The sequence below is a fragment of the Lithobates pipiens genome, unplaced genomic scaffold, assembly GCF_037356315.1.
Source record: "Lithobates pipiens isolate NorthernLeopardFrog02 unplaced genomic scaffold, aLitPip1_a1.2 Scaffold_18, whole genome shotgun sequence".
NCBI lineage: Eukaryota > Metazoa > Chordata > Amphibia > Anura > Ranidae > Lithobates > Lithobates pipiens.
The window spans coordinates 5,851,149-5,871,836 of NW_027507758.1; positions in this window are offsets into that span (position 1 = coordinate 5,851,149).

A 20,688-nucleotide genomic window follows, 5' to 3' on the forward strand; every position below is an offset into this window, starting at 1 on the left:
CAGTGAGGCTGCAATGATGGGCACAGTGAGGCTGCAATGATGGGCACAGTGAGGCTGCAATGGTGGACACAGTGAGGCTGCATTTGGGCACAGTGAGGCTGCATTTGGGCACAGTGAGGCTGCATTTGATTGGCACAGTGAGACTGCATTTGATGGGCACAGTAAGGCCGCATTCATGGGCACAGTGAGGCCGCATTCATGGGCACAGTGAGACTGCATTTGATGAGCACAGTGAGGTTGCATTGATGGGCACAGTGAGGCTGCATTTGATGGGCACAGTGAGGCTGCAATGGTGGGCACAGTGAGGCTGCAATGGTGGGCACAGTGAGGCTGCAATGATGGGCACAGTGAGGCTGCAATGATGTTCACAGTGAGGCTGCAATGGTGGGAACAGTGAGGCCGCCTTCATGGGCACAGTGAGACTGCATTTGAAAAGCACAGTGAGGCTGCATTGATGGGCACAGTGAGGCTGCATTTGATGAGAACAGTGAGGCAGCATTGATGGGCACAGTGGGGCTGCATTTGATGGGCACAGTGAGGCTGCATTGAGCTCTTGTATCATGTCTGCAGTCTCTGACCATCTCCGGTATTATGTCTGCAGTCTCTGACCATCTCCTGTATTATGTCTGTAGTCTCTGAGGGAGTCTGGAGAGGAGTCAGGATGGGGGTCATGGGAGAAGTCAGACTTGTGTGTACTGTGAAGAGGAGACTAAAGGATAAAACCAGAGCCAACCAAGCTGGAGCTGACTGACTGAGCCCTGCATGGTGCACCTGAGAGGTCATCAGTGACAGCACCACCAGGCCAGTCTGAAGGGGGGTCACTGATGTAAGGGGGGAGTGAATACGATAATGGCACTGATATAAAGGGTTTCCCCCTTATATCAGTAACCCACCCCCCTTACCTTAGTGTATTCTTTCTGAAGAAGGTGGTCCCCCCCCATGTTCTGAGTTCCTGGGGTCACCCTTGATGATTGACCACTTTTAACTGGAATTTGCTTATATATATATATATATATACATACATACATATAAATCCCTATGTGATTTCATATCTGTCTTATCTATATATAATACACTCTTCAAATGTGCTTTAAAATGTATGGTTTTCCCTTTTATTAACATAAAATAATGACGTTATGCTGTTGCACTGGTATAATAATGCTGTGGGGCTGGTATGAATTTTTTTTCCAGGGCTGGATTTTATTCCCAGTCCGGCCCTGACCATGGACTGTTCCAGTCTGCCTTTACCTGTGCTCCGACTGTTTCATGGTCCCCAGCCGTGAACCATGGACTGTTCCAGGCTGCATTTGACCAATTAATGAGCTGGAGTGAATGGACTGTTTTTTGCTGTGTGCCTGGCTGCCTCTGAAGCGATTCCTTCAGGGGTAGCGCTACACATCCGAAGCTGCAAACTTTACAGATAAAACAAAACAAATGATCTTCAGTTATTCACACTCCATAGTCAGGCGGAAAGTTTGGGATTATTTTTGTTCTCTTCTGTCTCCATATTTCACATTGATTGCATTTTTACAATGTGTGTCTTTGCCACAGGCGGAAGTTTAATTCTATCACTGATATAGTTGGCCTAATTAGAAGTATAATGTGACGCTATAATTCATTTTATTTAACAAGTCGACATCTGCTGCCGTTCAGGTACCGCCACTTTCCTCGTTTCAATATCACCTTCACCAGTGACTATATACTGTGATGGTGTCAGGCGGTGACTGCATATTTGTAATTTGTCTTCTTGCATCCATGGGAAGCTATAATCATTTTTTTGTGCATTTTATGTATTTTCATAGCTCAGCATTATTTAAAAACATACTAGACTGCACTGGTCCCGGGATAATGGCTTCCTCAGGCTGGCAGGCTGCAATACACTATTATGACCAGCTTGCTCTGGTGGCGCTACCAACACACCCAGCTTTGTACATTCAGCTTTGACAGGCTGAAACCAAACCAGGTCACAGTAGGGTAGGTGCAGTCCCTCCTTGTTCCACCAGAGCAGTACCACAGCTGTCCTGGACAATCTCGAGCGCCAAAAAACTGAGACCCCCCCCCCAGGAAACTTCCCTGGACAACCCTGTGGCTCTGCCAAGGGTTGTCACAGGAGATTTCCCATTATTACCTTTACCAGCTTTATTCTCAGACATACTGTTACCAGAAATACATTTTCAACTTCATCAGCATAATCACTATGCATAGACATAACTGCAGCTTTTGTAGGGGGGTGCCTCTTAGCCACCGGAGCCTGAGAGCTGCTCCTCACATCTCCCTTTCTCTTTAACCACTTCACCCAGGAGGACATCATATGGCGTCCTGGGAGGGAGGTGGTTATACACTCGATCACTTCTGCAGGTGGCACTGCCACCTTTGCCACGCTCTCCCGTCTGATTGTGGAGCCCAGGACCACACTGACCAGTGGCATCTGCTGCTTTACAGAAAGAGAGAGGAACTGATGTTGACCCCAGAAACAAGAAGTGTTTATGGACAGTCTGCACATTTCAAACCATTTATGGGTGGTCCATAAATGGGCGTTACAGACAGCAACCGATGACCGCCCATAAAAACCACCTCCTGTATCCTGTCTGCAGCCTCTAACCACCATCTTTATCCTGTCTGCAGCCTCCAACCACCTCCAGTATCCTGTCTGCAGCCTCTAACCACCTCCAGTATCCTGTCTGCAGCCTCTAACCACCTCCTGTATCATGATTGCAGCCTTAAACCATCTCCTGCATCCTGTCTGCAGCCTCTTACCACCTCCTGTATCATGTCTGCAATCTCGGACCATCTCTTGTCTTGTATCATCTCTGTAGTTTCTGAGGGGGAGCCTGAAGAGGAAACAAGAGCGGGAGCGCAACTGGGATGGGGGTCAAGGGAGGAGTCAGACATGTGTGGACTGTGGAGAGGAGAATATAGGATGAAACCAGAGCCCCCAAGCTGGAGCCCGGAGAGGACCGTATGACTGAGCCCTGCAAGGTGCACCTGAGAGGAAGTCAGTGGCAGCGCTGCAAGGCCAGTCTAAAGGGGTCACCGATGAAGGGGGGAGTGAATACAGTAATGTAAGGGGGACACTGATATAAAGGTTCACCCTTATATTAGTAACCCCTCTTTACTTTAGTGTATTTACTCTGGTGGTCTGTGGTCATATGAGTCCCCCCGCCCACATCAGAGTTCCTGGCATTCGCTTTTACATCAGAGTCTGCTGGGCTCCCCCTTACAGTGCTAGGGGGAACTCTGCAGACTCCGATGTAAAAGGGAACTTTGATCTAAAAGGTCGATGCTGCAGACCCTGATGCAAGTGAGAACTCTGATGTAAAGGGCAACACAGTAGACTCTGATATGAGGTGGTCTCTGGTCACCAGAGTTCCCCTTTTCACCAAAGCATTTCTCTTTACATCATGATCTGCAGCCTTCCCCCTTTCATCAGAGTTCCCCTTGCACTGTTATGCCACGTACACATGACCAGACTTTTTGACAGCAAAGGTCCGATGGAACGAATCCGTCTGACAATTTGATCATGTGTGGGCTTCATCAGATCTTTGCTTGCTAAAAATCAGACGGACTTTAGAAATAGAACACGTTTTAAATTTTCCCGCCGGAACTCCGCCGGACCCAGTTCCTAGTGGGAAACCCATTCGTCTGTATGATGGTCCGGCGGACCAAATACAACTAAAAGGCAGCTACAGCACCTGCCCGCGAGAATGTTTCCAGCGCGATCCTATTGCGCTGGTTCTCGGCTGTAGGGTACTGTACATCTCACGCTCACTGCAATAGGAAAAACGCATTCGGTACGCAACGACTTATATACAGTAAGCATGGGGCGGGGTCACCGGGTGATGTCACAGTCCCGGGGCATGCTAGGGCTGTGACATCATAAGGGGCGGGGCCACCGGGTGACATCACCCTATGACCACGCCCCATGCCTATATAAGTCGCTGCGCACCATGTCCACAGCATTACAGCGGGAGAGAGCGTCATGTCAACATCGGAAAAACAGAAGAAGGAAGAAGAAGAAGACGATGATGACGAATGAGAAAATCGGGCCACCGCTAGCAAAAGAGTGGCAAAAGAGCAGAAGATAGCGGGGGAGCTCGGGAGAAAAATGGGAGAGCGGAAGAAGAAACGGAAAGCGCGGAGGAGTCGTAAGAGACCCCCAAAAAAGGACGAGACCCCCAAAGAAGGAAGAGACCCCCGGAGCTGCCTAATAAATGACTTTAAAAACGTGAATGGGTAGGGGTAGGATGTACCCAATACTTATTCACATAGGGAGGAGGGCCGGGATCTGGGGGCCCTCTTATTAAAGGGGGTTCCCAGATTCCGATAAGCCCCCTGCCAGCAGACCCCGACAACCAACGCCCAGGGTTGTCAAGAAGAGGCCCTTGTCCTCATCAGCATGGGGACAAGGTGCTTTGGGGTGGGGGGGCTGCAGGGCGCCCCCCCTTCCCCAAAGCACCCACCCCCCCTGTTGAGGGCATGTGGCCTGGTATGGTTCAGGAGGGGGAGGCAACTCGCTCGTCCCCATCCCCTTTCCTGACAGGCCGGGTTGCATTCTCGGATAAGGGTCTGGTATGCACCTTGGGGGACCCACGCGCTGTTTTTGTCAGCGTAGGGGGTTCCCCTTAAAATCCATACCAGGTGACGGGGCCCTCAAGGTGTCAATCTCACCGATAAAAGTGGCAAGATTGACTTCTTTTTCTAGTCCCGTCGTAACTCATCACATTCAAAATGGACTTTAGTCCATGTGTGGGCAAGTCCGTTCATTTGGAAGTCCGCCGGAATTCCGTCGGAACTCCGTCGGGAAGACCTAGTCTGCTGGAAAGTCCGGTTGTGTGTACAGGGTATAAGTAGGAATCGTGAATACTCTGATGCAGGAGGAACTCTGTGCTGGGTTATATTCACCTGACCTTCATGTAAATGGAGCATGCACAGCTCAATGTACAAATTCACCATGCGCAGGAGTGATGTCACCCCTGCCCAGCCAATGACAGCGACTGGTGATCGTGACCCAGAAGTCAGCCACCAAAGAGGTCAGCAGCTGGGCGGGGAACTCCAAGATGACGTATCGCTGGAGAAATAGTAAGTATAAGCTCACCATAAACATGCCAGAGCTTTTCAAACTGCACCTTTGAGAATCTTGTGTACCAAGGTGATACGCTTATACGGTGGCAGGCAGAGGTGTAGGGGGGGGCAGTATGACAGGAGGGGGGGCAGTGGGACAAGAGGGGGAGAAGTATGACTGGGGGGGTCACTGTGCTAGGAGGGGGGGCAGTATGACAACAGAGGGGCAATGTGACAGCAAGGGGGGGCAGTATGACAGCGGGGGAATCAGTGTGACATAAAATATCTCAAGCTCTGTCAGATTCAAGTCTTGCCACTGATTCTCAATGGGATTTAGGTCTGGACTGTGACTGGGCCATTCTAACACATGAATATGCTTTGATCTAAACCATTCCATTGTAGCTCTGGCTGGATGTTTCGGGTCGTTGTCCTGCTGGAAGGTGAACCTCCGCCCTGGTCTCAAGTCTTCTGACGACTCTAACAGGTTTTCTTCTAAGATTGTCCTGTATTTGTCTCCATCCATCTTCCCATCAACTCTGAGCAGCTTCCCTGTCCCTGCTGAAGAAAACCATCCCCACCACATGATGCCACCACCATGTCTCACGGTGGGGATGGTGTGTTCAGGGGGATGGGCAGTGTTAGTTTTCCCGCACACATAGCATTTTGCTTTTAGGCCAGTAAGTTGAATGTTAGTCTCATCTGACCAGATCACCTTCTTCCACATGTTTGCTGCCCCCTCCCCCACATGGCTTCTCACAAACTACAAACAGGACTTCTTATGACTTTCTTTCTCCAATGTCTTTCTTCTTGTCACTCTTCCATAAAGGGCAGATTTGTGGAGAGACGACTAATAGTTGTCCTGTGGACAGATTCTCCCCCCTGAGCTGTGGATCTCTGCAGCTCCTCCAGAGTTACCATGGACCCCTTGGCTCTTCTCTGATGAATGCTCTCCTTGCCCGGCCCGGTCAGTTTAGGTGGACGGCCATGTCTTGGTAGGTTTGCAGTTGTGCCCATACTCTTTCCATTTTCCGATGATGGATTGAACAGAGCTCCGTGAGATGTTCAAAGCTTGGGAGATTTTATATTAACCTAACCCTGCTTTATACTTCTCCACAACTTCATCCCTGACCTGTCTGGTGTGTTCCTTGGCCTTCATGATGCTGTTTGTTCACTAAGATTCTCTAGAAAAACCTCTGAGGGCTTCACAGAACAGCTGTATTTACACTGAGATTAAATTGCACACAGGTGGACTCTGTTTACTAATTAGGTGACTTCTGAAGGTAATTTTAGTTAAGGGGTATCAGAGTAAAGAGGGCGCCATACAAATCCCCCCCCCCCCACACTTTTCACATATTTATTTGTATCATTTATCATTTTCCTTCCACTTCACAATTATGTGCCACTTTGTGTTGGTCGATCACATAAAACGTTTTTGGTTGTAACGTGAGAAAATGTGGGAAATTTCAAGGGGTATGAATACTTTTTCAAGGCACTGTATAAGAAAAAATATGAAATATGTCCAATAAAGTCGATAGTTACCGGCTCCGCGCTCCGGGGTCGTTCTGTACGGATTTCTCTGGTGGGCGCGGCGCGTTATCCCTCATATTCCGCGATCTTTCGGAGGATTTCTGTTTTCACATATCAGCATCTTCGCGGGGTGAATTTCCTCCAGGAAGACGCATCCCGAAAATCTCTCCGTCAGCAGATTTCTCCGGTTTTATCTCTGCTGTGAAAGTCAATAAACGTTTCTGTGCTGTGGAAATGTTTCAATCTAGAAGTCTAATGTTCCCCGAGCCGAATCAGGGAAGAGCTGAGAGGTGATTATGACGCCACCTGCCAATAGAGAGATATAGTCGTTATGAATGTTACCGCTCTTTCCATCCATCGCCGCGCCACGCAGGAAAATAAAACTCAGCAACCCGCCTACAGGAAAAACTCGGCGGCCATGAAAAGTCCCGACATTTAAAGTGTACACGAAGGCAAAAAATAAAGGCAATTTTATAAATTCAGACGGGCAGAAAAAATGAGTGGCCCCACCTAATCCCCCACGGCCCCACCTGACCCCCCTCCCCGGCCCCACCTAACCCCCCACCCCCACCTGACCCCCTCCCCCACGGCCCTACCTGACCCCCCTCCCCGGCCCCACCTAACCACCCACCCCCACCTGACCCCCTCCCCCACAGCCCCTCCTGACCCCCTCCCCCACGGCCCCACCTGACCCCCTCCGCCCCACCTAACCCCCCCACAGCCCCACCGGACCCCCCCTCCCCGGCTTCACCTGACCCCCCTCCCCCGGCCCCACCTAATCACCCACCCCCACCTGACCCCCTCCCCCATGGCCCCACCTGACCCCCCTCCCCCATGGCCCCACCTGACCCCCCTCCCCGGCCCCACCTGACCCCCTCCGCCCCACCTAACCCCCCCACAGCCCCACCTGACCCCCCCTCCCCGGCTTCACCTGACCCCCCTCCCCCGGCCCCACCTAACCCTCCCACCCCCCACCTGACCCCCTCCCCCATGGCCCCATCTGACCCCCCTCCCCCACGGCCCCACCTGACCCCCCTCCCCTGGCCCCACCTGATCCCCACCTAACCTCCCCGGCCCCACCTGACCCCCCTCCCCCGGCCACACCTAACCCCCCCCGGCCCCACCTGACCCCCATCCCTCGGCCCCACCCAACCCCCCCACCCCCACCTGACCCCCTCCCCCACGGCCCCACCTGACCTCCCCTCCGCCGGCCCCACCTGACCCCCCCACCCCACCTCATCCCCCCCGGCCCCACCAAACCCCCCCACCTGACCCCCCTCCCCCACGGCCCCACCTGACCCCCCTCCCTTCGCCCCACCTGATCCCCCCGGCCCCACCTAGCCCCCCACCCCCACCTGACCCCCTCCACCTGGCCCCACCTGACCCCCCTCCCCTGGCCCCATCTAACCCCCCACCGACACCTGACCCCCTCACCCCAGCCCCACCTGACCCCCCACCTGAGCCCCCCGGCCCCACCTGACACCCCGGCCCCACCTGGCATCCCCGGCCCCACCTGAGCCCCTCCCTCCCTGGCCCCACCTGAATTGTTAAAAAACACCCAGACAGGGCTGCAAACATGCCGTGGGCTACACTATTTTTAACTTGGGGGTGCAGAGTGTGATAAGCGGCACCACTTGTCATCTGTACCCATTGAGTGCAATGGGGGATTGCAGCATCATAAGGTTAAAGTGGAGGGCCACCCTAAAAAACAAAATGACATTAAAATGTTCCAAAAAAATCTAAAAAAAAAAAGAAACAAATTTTTTTTTTAAAACTTACCAGAAATGCCTGTTTCTAGGCAGATCGTCCTAATCTGCCTCTTCCTACTCCGTGGTGATCTTCAGTCTACTCTCCTCCTCGCGTTGTCTTCTGGGGAATGGGGAGCGGTGTGTTGTGGGAACTGTGTGTGTCCCAGAACACAGCGCGCCCCATTTGCAAAGCGCTGCGCGACTCGCGCATGCGCAGTAGGAAACGGGCAGTGAAGCCGCAAGGCTACACTGCCTGTTTCCCTTAGATAGAATGGCGGCGCCGGGACCCGAGAGCCAAGGGACGGTTCGGCCTTGGGGCGGCCGACATCGTGGGCACCCTGGACAGGTAACTGTGCTTATTAAAAGTCAGCAGCTACAGCGTTTGTAGCTGCTGACTTTAAAAAAAAAAAAATGTTCAGCTGGCCCTCCCCTTTAAATTAGGCCTCCTCACTGCCTGTCAAATGCCCTTTGAAAAGAAACAAGCCAAACACGGATCACTCTTTAGAGGGCACCACACTTCACAGTGAGCCCGAAAGAGCCCAAAGATCACATTAGCCCTTGTCAAGCGTTCAGAAGCCACCTCCTGAACGCTAGACATGTGCAATTCGTGTGGATCCAAATTAGTTTTTTAAAGAATTTCCATGAATTTGTTAATTTGGAAACATCGGAATTAACGAAAACCCGTTTGATTAATTTTTCCGAATATTCAAAAATTAGTTAATTCTTTTTTTTTTTTTTATTGTGATTTTTTTATTGAGTTTTAAAGAACATATTCAAAGTAGTTGTGTAGTACAAGTTGCACTAAAAACGAAAATATAATGAATATTACAGAAACAGTAGATACAGGTAAGTGATGCCCATTTATACGGAGCACAGGGGTGGTCGGAATAATCTAACAAAATGATATTAAGCTCACAGGTAAACACATGAGGTTCAGAACCAAAGAGCAAATTCAAGGATGAATAAAGAAAAATACACAAAACACAAAAAAAAATTAATTCTTAAATTCCCAAATGGGAAAATTTGTAAATCCGGAAATTTGTCAATTTGGAAATTCGTAAATTTGGAAATTCGTCAATTTGGAAATTCGGAAATTCAAAAATCCGAAAACCCGAAAATGTGATAAAAACGAAAAAAATAAAATATAATGAATATTACAGAAACAGTAGATACAGGTAAGTGATGCCCATTTATACGGAGCACAGGGGTGGTCGGCATAATCCAAAACAATGATATTAAGCTCACAGGTAAGCACATGAGGTTCAGAACCAAAGAGCAAATTCAAGGATGAATAAAGAAAAATACACAAAACACAAAAATTCTTTAATTCTTAAATTCACAAATGGGAAAATTCGTAAATCCGGAAATTCTGCAATTTGGAAATTCTGCAATTTGGAAATTCAGGAATTCGGTAATTCAAAAATCCAAAAACCCGAAAATGTGATAAAAACGAAAAAACGAAAATATAATGAATATTACAGAAACAGTAGATACAGGTAAGTAATGTCCATTTATACGGAGCACAGGGGTGATCGGCATAATGCAACAAAATGATATTAAGCACACAGCTCACAGGTAAGCACATGAGGTTTAGAACCAAAGAGCAAATTCAAGGATGAATAAAGAAAAATACACAAAACACAAAAATTTGTTAATTCTTAAATTCACAAATGGGAAAATTTGTAAATTTGTAAATCTGGAAATTCTGAAATTTGGAAATTTGGAAATTCGGAAATTCAAAAATCTGAAAACCTGAAAATGCGGTAAAAACGAAAAACGAAAATATAATGAATATTACAGAAACAGTAAATACAGGTAAGTGATGTCCATTTATACGGAGCACAGGGGTGGTCGCATTAATCTAACATTAATCATACTAGCTCATTATGCCTTTTCCTTTGCAGGTCAGGAAATAAAAAAAAAAAAAACTTCAGCGGGTTTACAACCGCTTTAAACCCAGCTTAGAAATAATACAAATAAACAGTGCACAAGAGTGAAATACACCAATAATCCACAAATGTGCGAAATAAATGAAATGAATAAATTGAATAATGTTATAAATAATGCTCCTCCCTCTATGAGTAGAGGTATAATAAATGTGCACACACAGTGATAAAAAAAAGTCCAAAAAAAGTTCCAACGAAAAAGTCACCACCACCTAGACTTTTTCGTTGGAACTTTTTTGGACTTTTTTTCACTTTTTTTTTTCATTTATTATACCTCTACTCATAGAGGAAGGAGCATTATTTATAACATTATTCATTTATTTCACACATTTGTGGATTATTGGTGTATTTTACTGTTGTGAACTGTATATTTGTATTATTTCTAAGTTGGGTTTAAGAGCATTACTATCATTGCATTATTAGTTATTATTTCATATTATCACATTTTCGGGTTTTTTCGGATTCTTGAATTTACAAATTATTCACTATTATCATTGCATTAATACTTTGTATGTGGTATCAGAGCACATTTAAATGGTTGCATCTGAACTAGTTTTACTTATCAATTAGGTCCATATCAGAGCTTAACCACCTCAATACCGGGGGGCACTTATACACCTTCCTGCCCAGACCAATTTTGAGCTTTCAGCGCTGATGCACTTTGAATGACAATTGCGCGGTCATGCTGCACTGTACCCAAATGAAATTTTTATAATTTTTTTCCCACAAATAGAGCTTTCTTTTGGTGGTGTTTGATCACCTCTACGGTTTTTATTTTTCGCTAAACAAATTTAAAAAAAACGAAAATTTTGAAAAAAAATATGTTTTTTTTTGTTTCAGTTTCAAAACTTTGTAAATAAGTAAGTTTTCTCCTTCACTGATGGGCACTGATGGGGCTGCACTGACGGGCATTGATAAGGTGGTACTGCTGGGCTCTGATGAGGTGGCACCAATGAAGTGGCACTGATGAGGTGGCATTGATGGGCACTGATATGTGGCACTGATAGGCGGCACCGATGGGCACTGATGGGCGACACGGATGGACACTGATAGGTGGCACAAATTGGCACTGATAGCTGGCAGGGATTGGCATGGATAGGCGGCATGAATGGGCATGGATAGGCGGCAAAGATGGGCATGGATGGGCACTGATAGGTGGCATGGATGGTCACTGGTAGGTGGCATGGATGGGCACTGATAGGCGACATTGTGTTGTATTGTTTTGTGCTGATGGATGCCAATCAGTGCCAAACAATAATGCTATTCCAATCAGTGATGCCCATTGTGAGCACTGATTGGCATCCATTGTGGGCACTGATTGGCATCCATTGTGGGCACTGACTGGCATCCCTGGTGGTCTAGGGTGGCATACCTGGTGCTGGGCATCCCTGGTGGTCTGGTGGCGTCCCTGGTGGTCCAGTGTGGGCATCCTCAGGGGGCTGCACTGATAATCGATCAGCACAGACCCCCCCCCCATCAGAGGAGCAGCCGATCGGCTCTCCTCTACTCGCGTCTGACAGATGCGAGTGAGGAAAAGCCGGTCAACGGCTCTTCCTATTTACACTGTGATCAGCCGTGATTGGACACAGCTGATCACGTGGTAAAGAGTCTCCGTCGGAGACTCTTTAGCGAGATCGTAGTTGCCGGGTGTCAGACTGACCCCCCGCAACAACGATCGCCGCGATGCGCGCCCCCAGGGGTGCGCAGCGGCTCAAAATCCCGAGGACATCCTATGACGTCTGGCCAGGATTTTGAAACCACTTTGCAGCCATCATTTGCATATAGGGCGGGCGGCAAGTGGTTAAAGTGGGGTGCCCCCTAAAAAAAATCAGCAGCTACAAATACTGCAGCTGCTGACTTTGAATAATCGGACACTTAGTTGTCCCAGGGTCCAGCGATGCGGGGGGAACAAAGCCCCCCCCCCTCGTTCCCCCGCTCCACTCATGTCGCCGGCATTCTTACTGTGGGCACCGGGTGTGGCTTCACAGCCGGGCACCCACTGCGCATGCACAAGCGGTGCCGCGTGCTGTGATACGCCCACACTGTCATCTGGGACACGTAACAGGTCCCAGATGGCTGTGCGGCACCGAGGGGAAGTGATGTCACCAGCCTGGGCACTGAAGGAGGCAGACTACGAGGGACCCCCTAGCAACAGGCATTTAGAGGTGAGTAAAAAAAAAAAATTCCAATTATTTTTTTTTTACATTTTTTAATGAATTTTAAGCAATTTTTTTTTTTTTTTTTTGGTGGCAACACCACTTTAAGTAAATTAGTTTGAATGAAATAATAACAAACTAATAAAATATAGTTATTGGAATTTCCTTTCAAATGTTGCTGTTATAGTAAACGTAACTAATACAAATTTATCTGAATTTACTAATTACCTGAAATAACGAATGACGCATCTAAACAAACTGAACAGAATGCATTAATAATAATGATAAAAATAATAATAATAATAAATAACAATAATAATAATAATAAAAGCTTTTTTATTATTATTATTTATTATTCATTTGTTCAGTTCCATTTGTTTAGATGCAGCATTCCTTATTTTGGATAATTCTTAACTTGGGATAAATGCTGTCAGTACATTGCTTTCAGATATATTGCCATAGTTTGTGGACTCTGTAACTTTCCTACAGACTAAATAATATACACCGATTTGGGTTATTTTCACCAAAGAAATGTAACAGAATACATCCTAAATTTTCTTGTTGAATAATTTTACTTTATAGATTATAATAAATTACAATTAGTCAGTATTGTAAAAAAAACAAGTTCACAAGATAAAGTCAAAGCATGCAATAAAACTTCCTGTGTAAATAAGACCTAATAAAATAACGATACATTATATTATATAATGAGAGACTATATAATACATAATGTATTGTGTTAGAATATTCATAGTAAAAAAAAATATATATATACAAAATAAAAATTAAATTACAATTAAAATATCAATAACATGCTAAATTTATGAAGAAAGATTATTTATTCGCAAAGTTTTAACCGCTTGCCAATCGCCTCACGCCGATATTCGTCGGCAGAAAGGCTCATACAGGCAGAAACACATACCTGTACGTTGCCCTATAGGAGACGGCCAGCGTGCGCGCGCACACGGCCAAGTTCCGTCAATCGGATTGCGGGTCCCGCAGACTCGATCGCCGCGGGGATACCCGCGATCGTCTCACGGGGCGGCTGAACTCAGAGATGCCATTGTAAACAGCATCTCCCCGTTCTGCCTAGCAACAAGTGACGCTGATCTCTGCTCCATGTGATTGGAGCAGAGATCAGTGTTCACTAAAACAAAGCCCAGCCCCCCCACAGTTAGTAACACGCCCCTAGGAACACTTAACTCCTACACTGCCACCCACTGGTTAACCCCTTCACTGCCAGTGTCATTTACACAGGAATCACTGCATTTATATAGCACTGATTACTGTATAAATGACAATGGTCCCAAAAATGTGTCAAAAATGTCCGATGTGTCCGCCATAATGTCGCAGTCACAATAAAAATCGCTGATCGCCGGCATTACTAGTAAAAAAAAAAATTATTAATAAAAATGCCATAAAACTATCCCCTATTTTGTAAACGCTATAACTTTTGCGCAAACCAATCAATAATCGCTTATTACGTTTTTTTTTTTTTACCAAAATTATGTAGAAGAATACGTATCGGCCTAAACTGAGGGAAAAAATATTTTTTTATATATTTTTTGGGGGGATATTTATTATAACAAAAAGTAAAAAATAATGCGTTTTTTTTTTCAAAATTGTCGCTCTATTTTTTGTTTATAGCGCAAAAAATAAAAACCGCAAATACCACCAAAAGAAAGCTCTATTTATGGGGGAAAAAAAGGACGTCAATTTTGTTTGGGAGCCACGTCGCCACGACCGCGCAATTGTCAGTTAAAGCGACGCAGTGCCGAATCGCAAAAAGTGGCCTGGTCTTTGGCCAGCAAAATGGTCCGGGGGGGCTGAAAGTGGTTAAAGAAATTCTTTAAATTATTATTATTATATTATATATTTTGTAATTAAAGAGAAAATGTCGTCTTCTAGACTCGAGGCTCTCGGGAAGGCGCAGTTGATGCAAAGATAATTTAGCGAATGTTGCTTTTTTCACACTAAAGAAGTGTATCTGTTCTGTAACACTTTTTTCTTTATTGCAACATCAGTTGATGGCGGTGCGATGTTCTGCGCTGTCAGGAGTGCGGCGCGCACCCACTAATTAGAATAACCATGTTTCAGCTTCTGACAAAAGGGGAAAAAAAAAAAAAACGTAAAAAGCCCATCTGTTTTCATCTTCGCCTCCTTTCTTTCCTCTGTGACTTTCAAAGAAAGACTCAACGCTAATGGCGAGAATCAGCTCATCATAGAGGAAGGAGAGATTCTTCTATTTGAGATGAAGCAGAATTTTAGACTGTATATAAACCTCGGGAACAATCAAAGTCCTCCAACGCACTTAGAGGTTTTAAAGGGGTTTTCCTACCGCTAACAATTGGTTCTTGTTGGGTGCCGGATCTTGGCTGGAAGGGAACCAAGAAAAGGGTTGAACCACTCCAAGGGTTGCCGAAGCATCGGAGACGCTTCCAAACCAACCCCAACACGTGGACATAGAGTCAGATAATTTAGGGCGGCACAGTGGTGTAGTGGTTAGCACTCTCACCTAGCATTAAGAATGGCTCGCTGGTTCTAGTCCCAACCACGACTACTACCTGCCTGGAGTTTGCATGTTCTCCCTGTGCCGTTGTGGGTTTCCTCCCACGCTCCAAAGACATGCAGGTAGGTTAATTGGCTTCTGTCCAAAATTGGCCCCTAGTATATGAATGGGGACCTTGGATTGTCAGTTCCTTGAGGGTAGGGAGTGATGTGCGAGGGATAGGGGCAATTGTAGACACTCAGGGTGGACTGGTGTCTTTATTCAACCTTAGTAACTATGTTACTTCCAGGCACTGTGGGAAGGGGAAAACGTGAGGCCTTGGGTGGAAAATTAGTAAGTAGGGATAAACTTAAAGTGGAAGTCCATGCAAAATAATAAATCCCTGCATCTATAGACACCAGGGATCTAACACTAACCTCTCTGTCCCTGTAAAGATGAGTATACAGACCCTTTTTTTTCCGACCCGATCTCCAGCGCCGGAAGCTCTGCAGAGGACACAGACGACAACGGCTGTGAAATGAATGGGAAGTGACGTCACCCATAGAGTTACTATGGGGCTTCTGTTGTCCTCCGTCTCTTCTGCACCCGCCTACACAGAGAAGCCGCGTCTGACAGCTCAGAGCGGGTCAGATCGGCTTCCAAAAAATTATGTATTGCTCGTTTTTTTCTTTAATTTAATTTCACCAATGATACGGGATGGATAAACCAATGATACGGGGTGGATACAACAATGATACGGGGTGGATACACCAATGATACGGGATGGATACAACAATGATACGGGGTGGATACAACAATGATATGGGGTGGATACACCAATGATACGGGGTGGATACAACAATGATACGGGGTGAATACACCAATGATACGGGGTGGATACACCAATGATACAGAGTGGATACACCAATGATACGGGGTGGATACAACAATGATACGGGGTGGATACACCAATGATATGGGGTGGATACAACAATGATACAGGGTGGATACACCAATGATACGGAGTGGATACACCAATGATACGGGGTGGATACAACAATGATATGGGGTGGATACACCAATGATATGGAGTGGATACAACAATGATACGGGGTGGATACACCAATGATAAGGGGTGGATACAACAATGATACGGGGTGGATACAACAATGATACGGGGTGGATACACCAATGATACGGGGTGGATACAACAATGATACAGGGTTGATACATCAATGATATGGGGTGGATACACCAATGATACGGGGTGGATACAGGGTGGATACAACAATGATACGGGATGGATACACCAATGATACAGGGTGGATACACCAATGATACGGGGTGGATACACCAATGATACGGGGTGGATAAACCAATGATACAGGGTGGATAAACTAATGATACGGGGTGGATACACCAATGATACAGGATGGATACACCAATAATACGAGTGGATACACCAATGATACGGGGTGGATACACCATTGATACGGGGTGGATACAACAATGATACGGGGTGGATACAACAATGATACGGGATGGATACACCAATGATATGGGTTGGATACACCAATGATACGGGGTGGATACACCAATGATACGAGGTGGATAAACCAATGATACGGGGTGGATAAACTAATGATACGGGGTGGATACACCAATGATACAGGATGGATACACCAATGATATGGGATGGATACACCAATAATACGGGTGGATACACCAATGATACGGGGTGGATACACCAATGATACGGGGTGGATACACCAATGATACGGGATGGATACACCAATGATACGGGTAGAATAAACCAATGATACGGGGGGAATAAACCAATGATACGGGGTGGATACATCAATGATACGGGGTGGATAAACCAATGATACGGGGTGGATAAACCAATGATACGGGGTGGATACACCAATGATACAGGATGGATACACCAATGATTCCATTGTGGATTCGAGATTTGTGTAATGCCCCATACACACAATCAGAAATTCTGCCAGCAAAAGTCCGATGAGAGCTTTTGGTCCAAAATTCCGACCGTGTGTATGCTCCATTGGACTTTTGCTGGCAGAATTCCAGCCAGTCAAAGATTGGGAGCGGGTTCTCTATTTTTCGGTCGGTAAAAAGTTCCTATCCGAAAATGCGTTCGCCTGTATGCAATTCGGACGTGCAAAAAAATCGCGTATGCTCGGAAACAATTCGACGCATGCTCGGAAGCATTGAACTTTATTTTCTCGGCTCGACGCAGTGTTGAACGTCACCACGTTCTTGGCGGTCAAAAGTTCCGAGAACTTTCGTGCGACCGTGTGTATGCAAGCCAAGCTTGAGTGGAATTCCGACGGAAAAAAACATCCAAGTTTTTTCTGACGGAATTTCTAATCGTGTGTACGGGGGGTGTCCATATGCAGGTATTTTAGATTTTGCATGGACTTCCACTTTAACGTTCGGTCCAAACTGAGCTGGCGGTGCGGCGGGCGTCGCGATGGATGATGGACCTACCTTGGGAGACATTTTTTTTTTTAATTTTACATTTCTTCTTAATTGTCAAAAAACTAGGGATGAGCTTGATGTTCAAGTTAAACATAAGTTCAACTCGAACATCGGGTGTTCGCCCCCCTTTCGCTCAACAGCAAATATTATGGGGTGTTCACGGGGAATTTGAGCACCGCGGAATGCCCCATAATGCACTGCGAGATTGCAGCGCATTGCTGTATGATACTTGGCCAAAGCATGCACCATGACCTGCACGCTTTGGACAATCACAGCGCGCTCTGCTGAGAGAACCATAATTGGCCAAAAACAGGGTGCCTTTGGCCAATCATGGCTCAGGGAGACTAAGTCCACGCCCCACACTGTATAAGGCTGCTTACATAGCGGCCGCGTGTAGTGCTGGTGGCATGGACGGAGAGATAGCTTGAGTTAGATTGATATATATATATATATATATACTGTATACTCTGCTTTTAGCATAGACTATATATTCAGGGGCGTAACTATAGGGGGTGCAGCAGTCACAACTGCAACTGGGCCCTGTGATGCCCATGCAGCCCCCTCTACATATGGCCGGCAGCGGCATAGGCATCTAGGGGTACCAGTGCACCATGCACACGGGTGGCTGGAGGTGGAGGGTGACTAGCAAAGCTCCATGCTCAACTATCGCACTGGCTGCTCTTTAGTTGTGCAGTGCAGCCCTATGAGAGCCGGCTCCCCAGAGTACACTGCAGGCTTGTCTGCCAGCCCCCCCTCCCCCGTCATACACAGATGATGAAAGGTCTTTCTGGGAGATATGCTGATCGCCTGTCCAGCACACTGGATGGAGCCCAGGCCAACATGGATGAGTGCGCGGCCTGCAGCTTGGTCATAGTCAGTGAGAGGACCCCATCCTCCACACACCTTTACATACCCCCTCCATCTCCCCCTGGGGACAGGGACCCCTTCTCACGTGGGGACAGGGATTCCCCACCTCCCAAGGGGACAGGGACTCCTTCTCACCTGGGGGCAGTAACTTCATCTGCCCTGGAGAAAAGGACCTCATCTCTTCTGGGGACGGGGACCCCATCCTGCCTAGGGACAGTCCCCCAATGGGGCACCTAAAAATTAAAAAATAATTAAAAAAAACTACTGATACCAGTGGTGGAACTACAGGGCTCACAAAGGTCATACCTGTGACCACGCCCTGGAGTTCCACCGCCGGAACTTGGAGGGAAGGGCCCTGGCTGGGGTTCAGGGGGGCCCTTCATGGTTTCTTGCATCGGGGCCCTGAAGGTTCTAGTTACGCCACTGTATATATTCTATATTCAGTAAATACAGGCAGTGTATTAATATATATATATTGATGATTTCCTTCAAACCCTATGTAGACCTTCCACTGATATAATAACTTGATTACCACCTGTATAATCACATGTTAATCAATGTTCACTTGTACCTTCCTCAATATGTATACTCTACAATAAAATTGAGTTTAAAAAAAATTAATAAAAATAAGATCCATTCAACTAACAGTTCCATGTGGAGGTCAGCAATTGAAGTCCCCATACTCCTCTTATTACAGCTTAACTTTAATATTTTTCTCGTTCTTTTGGTAGTCACCGGTAGCACAGTAATTGGACCCTGCAGACCTCGGCTGATTAGGAAGGAACAATCTTCCGAGTTGTTGAGTCAGTCTGTTGGACGTGACGGAGAATAGAATTATAATAAAAGATATTATGTTCCCCTCGTTTGATTTTTTTTTTTTTTTACATGATTTTTTTTTTTACGTCTTAGTCACACAACCTGCTGACCTTAACAAAAACAAAATAAACATTTTCAAGGGCTCTAGAGGCAGAAGGAAATTGCACTTAAAAAAATAAAATAAAAAATAAAAACACTAGTGCTGATTGGATCATTATTAGTATTCGGAAAAGGTTGTTTCATATCACACTTAGAAACGGAACGTGTTTTTCCACAGATATTAAACTGGGTAAATTGAAACTTTTAGTTACTTTTTTTTTATCTATAAATATTTTTATATTAAAATAAAACTATCACTAATATGGACAATTCATTCTGAAAAAAAGAAGGTGGCGGGGTCCACAAGGGTGGACCAAGGGTGGACCTCCACTAAGGTCATGGATGGTCAAGACTCATTGATGTAGGTGGGCTCATTGATGGGTTTGAGGAGAGAAGGCTCAATGATGGAGGTGGGGAGGGAAGGCTCAATGATGGAGTTGAGGAGAGAAGGCTCAATGATGGAGGTGGGGAGGGAAGGCTCATTGATGGAGGTGGGGAGGGAAGGCTCATTGGTGGGGGTGAGGAAGGGAAGGCTCGTTGATGGAGGTGGGGGAGGGAAGGCTCATTGATGGAGGTTAGGGAGGGGAAGGCTCATAGATGGAGGTGGGGGGAAGGCTCATAGATGGAGGTGGGGAGGGAAGCCTCATAGATGGAGGTGGGGAGGGAAGACTCATTGATGGAGGTGGGGAGGGAAGGCTCATTGATTGAGGTGGGGGAGGGAAGGCTCATTGATAGAGGTGGGGAAGTAGGGGTCATTAATGGAGGTGGGGAGGGAAGGCTCATTGATGGAGGTGTTGATGGAAGGCTCATTGATGGAGGTGGGGGAGGGAAGGCTCATTGATGGAGGTGGGGAGGGAAGGCTCATTGATGGAGGTGAGGAAGGGAAGGCTCATTGATGGGGGTGAGGAAGGGAAGGCTCGTTGATGGAGGTGGGGGAGGGAAGGCTCATTGATGGAGGTTAGGGAGAGGAAGGCTCATAGATGGAGGTGGGGGTGAAGGCTCATAGATGGAGGTGGGGAGGGAAGCCTCATAGATGGAGGTGGGGAGGGAAGACTCATTGATGGAGGTGGGGAGGGAAGGCTCATTGATTGAGGTGGGGGAGGGAAGGCTCATTGATAGAGGTGGGGAAGTAGGGGTCATTAATGGAGGTGGGGAGGAAAGGCTCATTGATGTAGGTGTTGATGGAAGGTTCATTGATGGAGGTGGGGGAGGGAAGGCTCATTGAAAGAGGTGGGGAAGTAGGGGTCATTAATGGAGGTGGGGAGGAAAGGCTCATTGATGGAGGTGGGGGGGACACATGATGGAGGTGGGGAGGGAAGATTCATTTATGGAGATGGGGAGGGAAGATTCACTGATGGAGGTGGGGGAGGAAAGGCTCATTTATGAAGGTGGGGAGGGGAGGCTCATTGATGGAGGTTGGAAGAGAAGGCTGGTCCGTGTAGTCTGTATAAATAGAAGAGTTAATGGAGCTCAAATTG